The 13,742-nt window shown below is 34.6% G+C and overlaps 1 protein-coding gene across 8 annotated transcripts in view; it reads left to right on the forward strand.

Annotated features, from left to right (window-relative positions):
* Positions 1 to 13,742, forward strand: part of CAP (Cbl-associated protein) — a 573,660-nt gene that overhangs the window by 116,750 nt on the left and 443,168 nt on the right. For all 8 annotated transcript variants that reach the window (XM_072537967.1, XM_072537966.1, XM_072537968.1 and 5 more), the window contains exon 2: positions 10,012 to 10,382. The gene's annotated coding sequence lies outside the window, so the exon portion shown is untranslated. The remainder of the gene's footprint in view (positions 1 to 10,011; positions 10,383 to 13,742) is intronic.

Below are 13,742 nucleotides of genomic sequence, written 5' to 3' on the forward strand. Positions count from 1 at the left end.
CATAACACTTTATCATGCGGTATCGTAGGGACAAATCAAGATTACGGGTAGTGAGTAACTGTCGCATCTTTAAGAAGGTGTTTCTTGCCTGTTATATTCTACATTTAACCTCTTGTTCTTGGTTTAAGGTTTCATGTATCCAACAGCCTAGATACTTAAACTTTTTCACTTGTTCAAGTAGATTGTTGTTGACTAGTATGTTTATAACTGGTGTGTGTTTTTTTGAAATTACCATTGTTTTGGTTTTTTTTACATTCACCTTAAGGCGTATAGTTCTCCTTCTCGCACTACTTTGGTTAACAGAATTTGTAGTTCTTCTTCACTGCCAGCAATCAGTACTGTATCATCGGCATACCTGATATTTTTCACGATTTTTCCATTGACTTTTATTCCTTCTTGTGCTTCATCTAGAGCATGTGCAAAGATGTCCTCTGAGTACAAGTTGAATAATAATGGTGATAGTATACAACCTTGTCGAACTCCTCTTTGGCTGTTTATGGTTTCAGTATCACCCATTTCAGTTCTGACAAAGGCGTTTTGGTTCCAGTAGAGTTCACGTATTGTATTAATGTCGTTTGGATCCACGTTCTTTTTTTGCAAGCATTCTATTACTGATCGCGTTTGACTTTGCCAAAAGCCTTTTCATAATCTATAAAGCACAAGTAGAGATCTTTTTGTTGATCCCGACACTTTTGCATGAGAACAATGAAACTGAATAAAGCTTCTCGAGTCCCCAGATTTTTTGTAAATTCTGTTATGGATAATTTTTAGAAATAGCTTCAGAATATGGGGCATGAGACTTATTAATCGAAAGAAATCGGAAATTATATACATACTGAAAACATTCCAGAAAATGCAGATCTGTTTGTAATATTTCGTCTTTTAGTTGATGATGATTTCTTTGAGTTGGTGATAGAACAAACCAAACTATACGCTGATTGCTAATAATTCTAGAGGTCGTCTAAGTTGCTGGAAACCGGTAACAAAGAAAGAAATGGAAAAGTTTTTGGGCATTTACTTGGTGACTGGGTGACTAAAAAGATCCCATTTTTATCATCCTTTGTTGCACCAGATACAAATGTCCAACTAAATGTTTGTCGCTTGTACAAAACCCAACCAGTTATACACATTGTAATGAGAAACTGCAGAAAGTTTCTTTCGCCAAAAGATTTCGTTGTTGTGGATGAATCCATGGCTCTATTTCAGGGGCGACTGCTGATTCGTCAGTATAATCTAAACAAAATTCACAAGTATGGACTAAAGATTTACAAAGCCACAACTGATGATGGATATGTTTGGAAATATAAAGTTTATTCTGGGCAAGATCCCCAAATCTCCAATCTTGATAAACCTGGGAGCATAATTGTCGAGCTTTGTGAAGATATTTTAGACCAGGTTAAAATGATTGTAGCAGATAATTGGTATAACAGTGTTCCATTAGCTGAATACTTGCTTCAACGCAAAACTGATCTTTGTGGGACATTGAGAAAAATCGTAAAAACTTACCTTTATTGGTCAAAAACAAGAAACTGAAGCGAGGAGAGCAAATTGATGCACAAAAAAATAATGAGACGATCCTAAAATGGAAGAACAACAGGGACGTCCTTATAATATCTACTTGTCACGCAAATGAACAAACGATGAGTACAGGTCAAAACCCGCGTCCAAAGCCCAATATGATATTGGAATAAAATAATCGAAAAAAAGGTATCGATCTTTCTGACGAATTGGCTAGCTACTATTCACCAATTCGCAAGACCTTGACCTAGTACAAAAAAGTTGCTGTCGATGTTCTGTTTGGAGTGGGTATCATAAATACAGTTTATTTGTTTAATAAATTGAACCAGCAAAATAAATGTACAATATTGCAGGCCCAAATAAGTATTGTGAAAAATCTTTTGGGTATAAACGTTGTCTAGACACCTGCCGTACCTACGCCGTCTACGTCACAAGTACAGCATTTTCTTAACCCGCTGGATAGAAAAGATGGAAAAATTACTAGACGTAGGTGTGCCGGATGATATAATGAATGTCGTCAAAAAGGAAAAACATCAGCAGCTGCCACTAATAAAGCCAAAAGAGTTTCACAAATATGCAACATCTGTACCAAACCATATTGTCTACAATGTTTCCAAAAAGTACATTTAACATGTAAATTTTTTTTCGATACTTTTTCTTTTTCAATAAATATTTACTTTTCCTTCTATTGTATATTACTTTATTTTACATATCCATTGTTTAGTTCGCTAAAAGTGAAAACGCAATAAAATATAGGTGTTTAGTTTCGATATTACGGTAAATGACACATTTTTTTTCTTTGTCCCAACACTATAATATATGGGATATATTCTGTCAAGTCCACGTCTAACAAAGGCCATTCTCCCCACGTCCTTTGTTATAAACAACCTGAAAATTGTATCGACGAACAGACCAGATATGGTCTGTGAACTGGTAGTGCTTTTAGTCCACAGACCATACGTGGTCTGTGGACAGTGAACCTGTTAATATTTATTTCTTCGTTTGTCGTCACCTTTCGTGTTAATGGTTCATTATCGTCATCTTTAGCAAATAGGGATCGAAAGTAGTCTGTTCAGGTTTCGTTCTAAATGTGTTTCGTTTTTATCAGTTCGTTCATCTCTTTCTTTGTCCTCTGATCACTCTCCATATTTCTTTTTCTTTTTTGATATGTTAGAGTTACAGTACTTCAGCTACTAAATTGAATGTGATACAGAGAACAATGTTACGAGCCATGTTTGAAAAAAAAAAAATTGAAAGGTAAAATTAAAGTTGGGCCAACCACGTAGCGAAAATGAACGGCTATGAATGAACCAAACAGTTACTAGAATGGAAACCACGTGAGGAAAAGGAAAATGTACTGTCCCACATGCACGACAGAAGAACGACATAAAAAGGATTAACAAAAACTGGAACTAACTAAAATCGAGGCAGGGGAGACACGGTTAGAAGCAATCGGAGGATCGGATCAACAAAACATCGATAAAATTATTTAGATCAGCGACAAACAAGATCAAATAGGCTAATACAGTTGTGAATAACTTAAATGATGCGAAAACCCTAAGAAGTAGTTGCTGTAGTAAATGGCATAAAATAATAGCTTTACCTGATGTGAACTATTTTTTGATGGAATTACTGAAATATCTTTAACCACGCGGTATAAATATTATCAGCTACTCTTTCTTTCCTTTTCTTAGGTTTCATTTTGTTTTAAGAAATAGCTTAAACCATTTTATACCTTTAATAAGTACTTAAAGACTTGGTATTTACTTAACAGTAAATTTTTTAATCGATACTGTAACCTATGTTATTTTTAATTGGTCAAATGATGTTTCATATATAGATGTCTGTCATAAATAAACCGTTATGTCATAGTTCTCATAATATTTAAGTTATTAAAATACCATAGAGTTTTATATGATCTCTTAAATAAATTACGTTTTAATGATAGCATGAAATTACATGACATGAATGTCACAATCATTTTTCGTGTTTTATTATTATTTCTACTCACATCTTAAACATATTTAAGTGCAAAATATGTAAAGGTAAGCGTGTAAGTTATTTAAAGTTATATAAAGCAATAATAAGTATCATATGCATCCGCAGCGGAGCATAGAATTTATGATAGCATAGGTCTTAGTAAGAAATATGTGGAAGTAACATTTGCAGATGAAAAGCAGATAGCCATTTAAGACGTAGAATGACAAACAGGACCCCCGATTACCATTGAAAAAGTCACGGTAGCTATTGGAAAAACTAAAGATGGTAAAGCTGTAGGGCCTGACAAATTTTATACAGAATTCCTGAAACTTATGGACGAACAAGAAATAAAATGGATAACGACTATATTTAACAAAATATATATATAACTGGAAATATTCCCCAAAGCTGGTTAAAGTCGACCTTCGTAACTATACCGAAAAAATAAAATGCAAAAATATGTGAAGACTGCAGAATAATTAGGTTAATGAGCCATTGACGTTTTTAAAAGTAAAACATAACAGAATAAACGTGAAAAAACGAGTGTCATGGACACAGTTTGGATTCCGCGATACCTTATGCACCCCAGAAGCTCTATGCGCTATACAATTGCTTATCCAGATGTGCAGGGATGTCAGCTGTGATGTATATATTTGTTTTAGCGCCTACAAAAAGCCATTTGATAGACAAAAGCATGACAAGCTTATATCCATCTTGAAAGAAGTGGGCTTGGGATGATAGATCCTTGCGAATAATATATAATTTATATTACAACCAAACTAAGAACATTAAAGTGGATGACCCGTTGACAGAGACAATCTCCATAGATAGAGGAGTGAGGCAAGGATGCATTCTGTCTCCAGTGCTATTTAACATGTACTCGGAGCGTATCTTCGAGCAAGCACTGGGACAACTACAGAAAGGCGTTACAGTTAACGAAGTGCATCTAAACAACATAAGATATTCTGACGACGCAGTAGTTTTTGCAGATAGTCTAGATCGTTTACAAGCAATAATGTCGCGCATATCAGATATAAGTGGAGAATATGGGCTGGATCTCAATACGAACAAAACAACGTACGTGGTAGTTAGCGCGAAATATTAAATACACATCTTTTGGTAAACCAACAGCCAATTGACAGGGTAAACAGCTACACATATCTTGGTACTAACATAAATAGTCAATGGGACCACTTTACTGAAATAAAACAACGCATTGGGAAAGCAAGATCAGCGTTCGTAAATATTAAGTCGTTCGTAAAGATAAAGTTTCTTTTTAGAAGTCACAATTTACTACTAAGTACCAAAATGTCTATCATCAGATGCTAAGGAAGTGGTTTGATACGTCTACAACCAGACTATTCCGAATAGCTTCAAGTAAGTTAGGATAGCTATGCTGACCGCCAACATCAGGAACAAATAGGCACCGTAAAAAGAAGAAGATAGGTCTTAGTCCTTTGTTTACACAAAAAAGGTACTGCAATGTTTATTTTAATTTATTTAAAGTCAACTAACATTAATACAAAAAGAATTTGTAAGGTTTATATAGTTAACCGTACAAATTTATATGTTCGACTAACACTAACAATCTAATTTGCTCTTATAAATACTTTGTCTCGTTATTCTCAGCTAGAACTCAGTAGAAATTTCTCGGTAGTATTAGAATAGCTGCAGATTGAATCGTCATATAGTATGTTTGACCAGGGGCGTAGCAAGGGCTTAGTGTTACAGTACCAGGATTAATACGTTACGCTAATCCCGCATTGTTACTTCATAGATACATAATATGCAATTTGCTCAGCTGTATAACATATTTTCATAAATGCATTGTAGCATTACTCTATAAATCTTTTCGTTGCGGTTATAAAGTTAAAGTGCTTAAGTTTTTTTGATGTGTGATTTCAGTTACTTATGTTCCTAAATATGTATATGTCGCTATTATCTCTCGTTATGTACCTCACATAAAAAGGTGTCTCCAGGAGGCAGCAACAGAAGCCATCGGATACCAAATCCAAAATCAAAAAAAACTTCCATATTAGATTGAAGAAGAAATAGAACAAGAAATAAAGAAGAAAAGGGACCAATATCAAAAATTCTTAAACACAAAGAATATAACGGATAAAATAATCTACAAGGAGTCTCAAGCTAAAGTACGAAATATGATATGTCGGAAGAAAAATGAAGCATGGCAACAAAAGTGTAACATGATAAATTCACATCTAGGAGGACGAGGAAGCACAGAAAGTTGGAGAGTCTTAAAATCTTTACGACAAGATAAGAAGAGAGACATAGTGTCAACAATAACAATAGATGACTGGGGCCAATATTTTGAGAAACTCCTTAGGGAAGATAGACTACAATTTAAAGACAGCAACAAAACACAAAATATAAATATTTTAACTTCGCCCATACGAATAACAACGAACGAAGTGGAAGATGTATGTAGATCTCTAAAAAATAACAAAGCACCGGGTCCAGGTAACATCTATGCAGAGTTAATTAAACACGTTACAACCAAACTATATACAAGTTTAGCCAACTGTTCCAAAACTGCATTAATTGAATGACAACCCCAGAGGAGTGGAAGACATCATTCATATCCAGTATACTCAAAAAAGGCAGAAGGGATGAATGTGACAATTACAGAGGTATTGCCGTGACAAACTCGATTAGTAGAATATACGGAAAAATAATTAAAAACTTAGTAGAGTAAAAAGCGAATATAAAGACTTAGAGGCTGAGGAACAGGCAGGATTTAGGCAGGTAGATCTACTGTTGACCATTTGTTTTGCATTGCACAGATTATTGAAAAGAAAACAGCCGTTAATCAAAAAGTACATTTATTGTATGTAGACTTATGATAGCGTACCCCATTATAAATTATGGAAAGCGTTAGAGAAAACAAACATAAGCATGAATTTAATAAATGCGTCGAAGGAACTGTACGCTAATGCTAACTCAAAGGTAAAGATTGGAAATAATTTGTCAAGTGGATTCCAAATGATTAAAGGCCTTAAGCAGGGCTGCTGTCGCTCCCCGACATTATTTAAAATTTATCTAGAACAAGCTCTAAAACTGTGGAAGCGCAAATGTAGAAATATGGGAATGCCAACTAACAACAATAGCATATACACTTTGTCATTTGCAGATGATCAACTAGTGAAAGCACAAGCTTATGAAGATATTGAGTATATGACTCGAAAATTAATCGAAGAATATAAAAAATGGGGACTTGAAATCAATATCCAAAAAAACGGGTATATGTGTATCGGTGGGAAACAACAGGACCTCATATTGGAAGATGGAGAAGTTATCAAATATTGCAACACATATAAATATTTAGGTATGATCATTACAAAAGAAGGCAACGTAGACGACACAATTGAGGAGAAAAACAACCAAGCAAGAAAAGCAATTTCCCTTCTCAATAGTATCCTTGAGTAGTATCATGAGAGGCCAAAACGGACTCGCACATAAAAGTTATATACGGGCCGAGTGACGCCAACGTGGACTAACGCGCTAGGTCGTCAGAAAATGCTGTGTAGCTCAACAGCTGCTTCTTGAACTCATTTAAAATACACGGGGACATTCTGAGCCCGGCCAGATGGTCTAGAAAGCATACTTGGCCTGTGCTTCTGAGATGTCAACGAGGACTCACATGACCCATAATATTTATAAGTAACAATTGTGTAATTATATATTTTTTTTGTTATATATTCATAGTACACATTTTATGCAACTTTATAAGCTTTATTTTCATAAAATAAAACGTAATACCATAATATCAAAATTATATCTAAAGCACTAATTAAATTTTTTGTCACGGAATGTATGACAAAAAAACAGCCAAGGCAATAGAATTTTTTACAGCCATCACATATCAATGAGGTTTTGGTTGCTTTCCTCTGTGCTACTTGCCTTCCTTCCTCTTCTACCATTTTTGCGTAACACGTTGTATATCGACGACCAGCGATGCACGACTAACATCGCTGAGTTTGTGACTATTTTCCATAATGACGGGTGTGACAATTAAATCTCCTAATAGGCCCCGAATAATCTCTTTCCTAAATTTGGTAATCGTCATTCTTTTATTGACAATGCCTTTGATGCGCGACATAAGCATTCATAAGTGCTGTGCAAGTCAAGAGCTCCATCGATAATTTTCTGTACCATTTTATTCCTTTACATAATTGCGAATTATGGCTCTTCATTTGACCTGATATATCAATGAAGCTTTTATATTTATTATATTCGATGACATTCTTTGGCTTTACAACATCACCGCGTGCCTTCTGCGTTGGCACCATTTCGTCAGCGAATTTGGTACTAATCATCAGCACATCTTGCTTGTCTCTCCACTTCTGAACAACGATGCCCGAATTACTTTGTTGCGTTTTGCACGTAGCGTACCAATCATATCAAAACCAAGTTTTTCGGTGTAGGAGTTCATGTTGAAGTATGACAGAACTGTAGTAGTTATCGATCGCAAGTGTTCGTCCTTTGTCAAGCATTCCATCCATAAGTTTTATCACTACATTTGTTATTACGGTGCTACCTTCAGCATGTTCTTTTCAATAATATACGTTAAAATTGTAGGTATAACCACCTTCTAGAAATAGTTTAAATCATTTTATCCTAAATGTGTGCGTATTGTTGGCAATATACTGCTTGAATTTTAGTCGCCTTTAAAAAAGCACTATAGTGTCACCAATTCACACGTTTTCCCTTGGAACGATGGCAGCCTTGAATTTACTTTTCAGTCTGCTAACCAAGTCTGCTAACGATCTTCTGCAAACAGTCATCTGTTGTTACTGAATTATCGTTAAAAAGCAGCGTTTTCCACAATACCTGGAAGCGATTCGTTGACATTACTTTTTTAATATTATTCACACAAAGATCATTCTTTGACCACTACGAATGAAAAGATGGAAAATGGCATAAAACCATCCATTTAACTATACCCAGGAATCGTTTTATTTCGGCGACATCAGCATTGTGCCACGCGGTAATACGTGTGCTTTTTTTCTGATTTCTTTCTGGACACTGCAGGGCATAAAAATTTGTTTCTTCAACCTAAAAATTAAAAAAGAATCAAAATCAGATGAAAAAAATAAATTAGATATTTACCATTATGCATAAAAGACCATCGTCTACAAAATATTCGTAGAATTGAAAGGGCGATTTGTTGTAGAAGTTTTCGTATAATTGTGTATAAAAACCTGCAGAATTATAGTCCTCAAATGTAAATTTCTATAAATTTTTGTTGTTGACCGGCCTCCAGACAATTTCATTCATTGCATTAGATACTATTGCTTCTTCTAAAATTTCCTGTTCGGAGACTTCAGAATGTTGGTCAATGACAGATTCTATAGCATCATCAACATGTGCTCCGAAATTTGTATATTATTTTTCTTTACTGGTGAACGCCGATACATTTTGTCCCAACGGTTTTGGTATTTCCGGCCACACGTTTTCTTTTTTATTCTGTTCCGGAGTACTCGATTCATTTTCACTATCACTAGAATCAGTTGGTTTGTACTCGTTCGAAAGATACGTGTCGCCAAACTCATCTAATTCTTCATCTGACAGAATTTCTTGCCAATATTTTTTAAGTTTTTGTTGCTCTTTCTCGTACGACTGCATTGTACCGCTCTAATCTAAGTACTGGCAGGAAAAACGCAAGCCACGGCGACGACTCCTTCGCTTGTTATATTTGCCGACACGTTATCATTAGGAATAAATAAGTCAAGGCGTAATGCCACGTTGGACTCTTATAGGCATTTCGTGATAAAAATCTTGCTGGTGGCTGCGAAACTCCAACGTGGCCTCACATTTTGAAAAATGAAATTTTAAACAAAATTCGCATTTTAGAGTGTTAGATTTTGATTTGAAAGATAAAGAGAGTAATAAAATTACTTAAAAAAAAAGTAATCGGCCAATGAAGACATTAAAATTTTCAATATGGTGGCACTTAACCTGTTAATGTGATGTAACAGTCTTGTACGTGCTTGCGCGTTTCTTCATTTTTGCATGCAAAAGTTTGAAAATGAAACATACTTTTCTTTACAAGCAGTGAAGTTTTATAGAAAATAAAGTGAGGACGTGAGGAGTATTCACTCCAAATTATATGACTCTTATTATAACTTAATGATTTACGGATAAATTTTTTACACTAAATACTTTACGTGATACAAGAACCAAACTAAATATATTGTTTCCATTGTAGATGGTTTCAGAATACGTAATCTCGTATTGGCCTGGTTATTTTCTTACTGTTGAATTTATGTTTTCTTTTTTTTTTAATGGTTAACAAATTATTGTAGTCAAGTATTTCCGACATATTCATTAATTAAATTAATAGAAAAACTCGAGCACCACCTTACCTATAGTTTGAATGAATACCCCGATTTCACTTAATGATTTCATAAACATACTTCAAAAAAATTTATTTTTAGTACTAGGAAGCCTATACATATTTCTAAATTAATAACACGTTGTTCTCTTTTTTTACAGCAACCGACTGACCTATTAAACGAATATACCGAGGAGAAAATCCAAATCAATTTCATTGTATCTACTCATCAAAAAACGTCTATTTTGATCGATGACTACGGCTTGGAAAGCCGGTGCAAAATCAAGCATGCTATGGTGCGCCTCAGCGATGAACATCAGACAATCGGAACGCACCGATTTTATGACTCTATCGTGAGGGATTCATCCAGTTGGCGGCGTCCCAACGACGATCAGGACGTCGGAGCACGTCGCTCGTAGAGGTGGGCGTACCTTGAACCTGCTGTCATATTCACAATGACAAACTTTTACCATCGAATAAGTTAAATATCTTCGCTGTTTTTTCTTAAATCAACCACCAGTTATACAGTAAGGTACGTAAAAAGCAATTTGGTGTACGCTATGGCTGTTACGTTCAAAACTATTAAGAAATTAATTAGATCAAAAATAATGCTTTTATAGAATAACTTACCAAAAAATAATAAGCACAATATAAAAGATAAAGGCTTTCGTTGTTATATTTATGTTTTGCTTATCTCTTGGACTATAAACTCTTAGTATGAGTCTCAATATTCAATACTAAGTATATATTAGCTGGATACACACTGCCTTTATGTATTACTTATTTTTAAAGTTTAATTACAATCATAACTAAACATTTTTCTTATTTTTCTATGAGCACCACATACATCGTTTCGAAAAATATGATTATCCTTAAAATTTAAGGACATTGCTTTTACTGCCTTCTTAGAAACAGTTGCCTATAACAATTTATTATCTGATTTGGATTCTTTTTCTTAGCTTTCTCAATCAAAAATGTTTCTTTTTGCATAACCTTTTTCTATAATCTTTTTGTTATGGATGTTTTAAAAAGACTATCTTCTTCTTCACGTGCCTCATCCTTTAAGCAGATTTGCGTTCATCACGACCCATTTTACTCTGTCTGTAGCAGTTCTGAAGAGCTATATTGTTTTTTTCCACTTCACTACTTAAAATTTTTCAACTACGAGGGGCGTCGTTTCACTGGTCCTCTTTTTTCTTCCACTTTTCCTTGTATAACCAATCGCATCATCTCATATTCTTCAATACTTAGTATGTGACCAACGTAGCTTATTTTACTTTCCTTTATTGTTGAGTATTTCTCTCTTCATCATTCTTAATGTTTCAGTGTTTGTTACGTGTTGTGTCCACGATATTTTCCACATTCTTTTATAACACCACATCTCACATCTGGCGAGTCCCTTTTCAGTTGCATCCGTAATTGTCCATGCTTCAACTCCGTATAAAAAACAGATAATACGTAGTCAATACTCTAGTTCAAATTTCTATTCCAAGTTTTCCATTGCACAATACTGCTTTCATTATATTGAAAGCGCTTCTCGCCTATCTCAATGCGTCGTTTTATCGCAAGGCTGCGGTCTCATTGATCATTTAGCTCACATCCCAAATAATTGTATCTGTACTTCCTCTAAAACTTTTCCTTTAACGTAGACTGTTTCGTCTTCAACCTTGTCCTTACTGACAATCAGGATTTTTGTTTTTTTTTTATGTTCAGTGTCATTCCATACCTCTTGTCTATATAAGTATATATCGTCTGTCTGTCTTCATTGATGTCTGCTAGTGCCTCTTCTGAGCACATATTAAAAAACAGAGGCGACAGTACATATTCTTGTAGCACTCCTCTTCTTATAGGTGTCTCTTTAGATTTGTTGTTTAGATTTTGTTGGTCTACTCGTCTTCTTTTTTTTCTTCCTTCTTATATGTAGGCTTTAAAGCATGTTTCTATCGCACCATCTTTTGCTTGGTCTGCCAATACTTCTTATCTTATTATAGATATAGTCTCATATCCTCTGCCATTCTACTAATCTGTTTGTGCCACTTCCGTTTCCGTTTTGTGATCCATCCATTTATGTCTTCTATATTGCATGCTCTTCTTATGTTTTTGCTTCTCTCCCTACGCAACAGACTTTTCCCTGATACTCGTCGAAGTATTTTCATCTCTGTTGTTTCTAGTAGTCGTCTTGTTTTAGATGTATCAGTTCTTGTCTCCGCTGAGTATGTTAATATAGGTCTAATTGTTGCGTTATAGATTCTTGTTTTTGTGTCTTAGGTGTATGTTCTTCCAGATTGTGTCATTAAGATATCCCGCCTCTTTACTTGCTTTTAAGCTTTGTTGTCGTACTTTTTGTTCAATATTTCCGTAACTAGTTATATCTATTCCATATATCTAAACCTTGCTTCCTGCTTCATTATTTTCACATTAATTTCGATTTTACATCATAGTGGGTATTTAGATTTTGTCATACATTTGGTTTTTTCTGTTGACATTGTCATATTGTATTTCTTGGCTGTTGTATTGAAGATGTTTGTTAATCTTTGGAGTTCGTCTACTGTCTCGGCGATTAATGCGGCATCGTTTGCATAACATAATGTTTGGATTTCTTTCTGTAACCATGAAATTTCTAAAATGCTTCTATTATTTCGTCCATTATTATATTAAAAAGAAGTGGGCTTAACGAGTCACCCTGTTTGACTCAGCTTTGTATTGGTATACAATGTGTTAGTTTTCCATTTATCTTTGCCTGTATTCGATTATGGAAGTAGATGTTTTCCATGGTTTGTATAATATTGATTGGTATGTTTCTTTTATACAGTAGGTGTAAGACGTCTTCGACTTGGATGCGATCGAAAGCCTTTGTCAGGTTTATAAAACATAGATATGCTGGTTTATTGTACTCGATGTCTTTTTCTGTAATTTGTCTTAGTACAAATACGGCGTCTACGCAGGATCTTCCGGATCTGAATCCTTGTTGTTCATCTGATAAAGTTGTTAGTTTACTGATTTTGTTAGTTAGGACTTTTGTGGTAAGTTTATGTGCGGTGTTCAGTAGATTTATATCTCTATAATTGTTGGGGTCTTCTTTATCTCCTTTCTTGAACATTGGTATCATTATGCTGCTTCTCTATGCGTCTGGTATCTTGCAGTGTAATATTAGTTTTTGTATAAGTTTTGTCATCTCAAGGGTTATACTTTCTCTTCCGTGTTTTAGAAGCTCGTTGGTCTACTCGTATTATCGCTTTTTGACATCGATATAAATTTTTTATGATTCTCGCATCCTGATTATCTATTCTGTGTTCCGTAATATGTTTGCCAGCCTTCTGTGTTAAATTTTGTCGAAGGATGTGTCAAAGTCAACTAGACATATGAATATGTCACAGTTGACATCTCGACACCGTTATATGAGTGTTTGTATAGTAAATAATGCCTCTCCAGTGCCAAACTCTTTTCTAAATCTTAGTTAGTTTCCTGTTATTCTATCGTCTAGTTTTTTTATAGACACGTTCATGTATTACTCGCAAGAAGACTTTTAAAACACGGTTCCTCCAGCTGATCGTTCTATACTCTTCACATTTCATTGCATTAAGTTTTTTGGATATTAAGATGAACTCAGATATTGGCCATTCTTTCTGATTTTCCCAATATAGTAAATTTCATTAAATAATTCTACTAGTAGGTACATCAATGTGGTTATCTGTTAGTATTCTTAAGATTTCTGTAGATATTTCATCCTGTCGTCTGGCTTTATCATTTTTTTATACGTTTTAGTGCTTTTTCAATTTCCCCTTTGGTAATTGTAGGTCCATTTCTACCTTTTGGTTCTATTACCTCCATTCTTTCATAGTCTTCATATATCTCTTTTATATATTCTTCCCATCTATTTATTTTCTCTACA

The sequence above is a fragment of the Diabrotica undecimpunctata genome, chromosome 7, assembly GCF_040954645.1.
Source record: "Diabrotica undecimpunctata isolate CICGRU chromosome 7, icDiaUnde3, whole genome shotgun sequence".
Classification (NCBI taxonomy): Eukaryota; Metazoa; Arthropoda; class Insecta; order Coleoptera; family Chrysomelidae; genus Diabrotica; species Diabrotica undecimpunctata.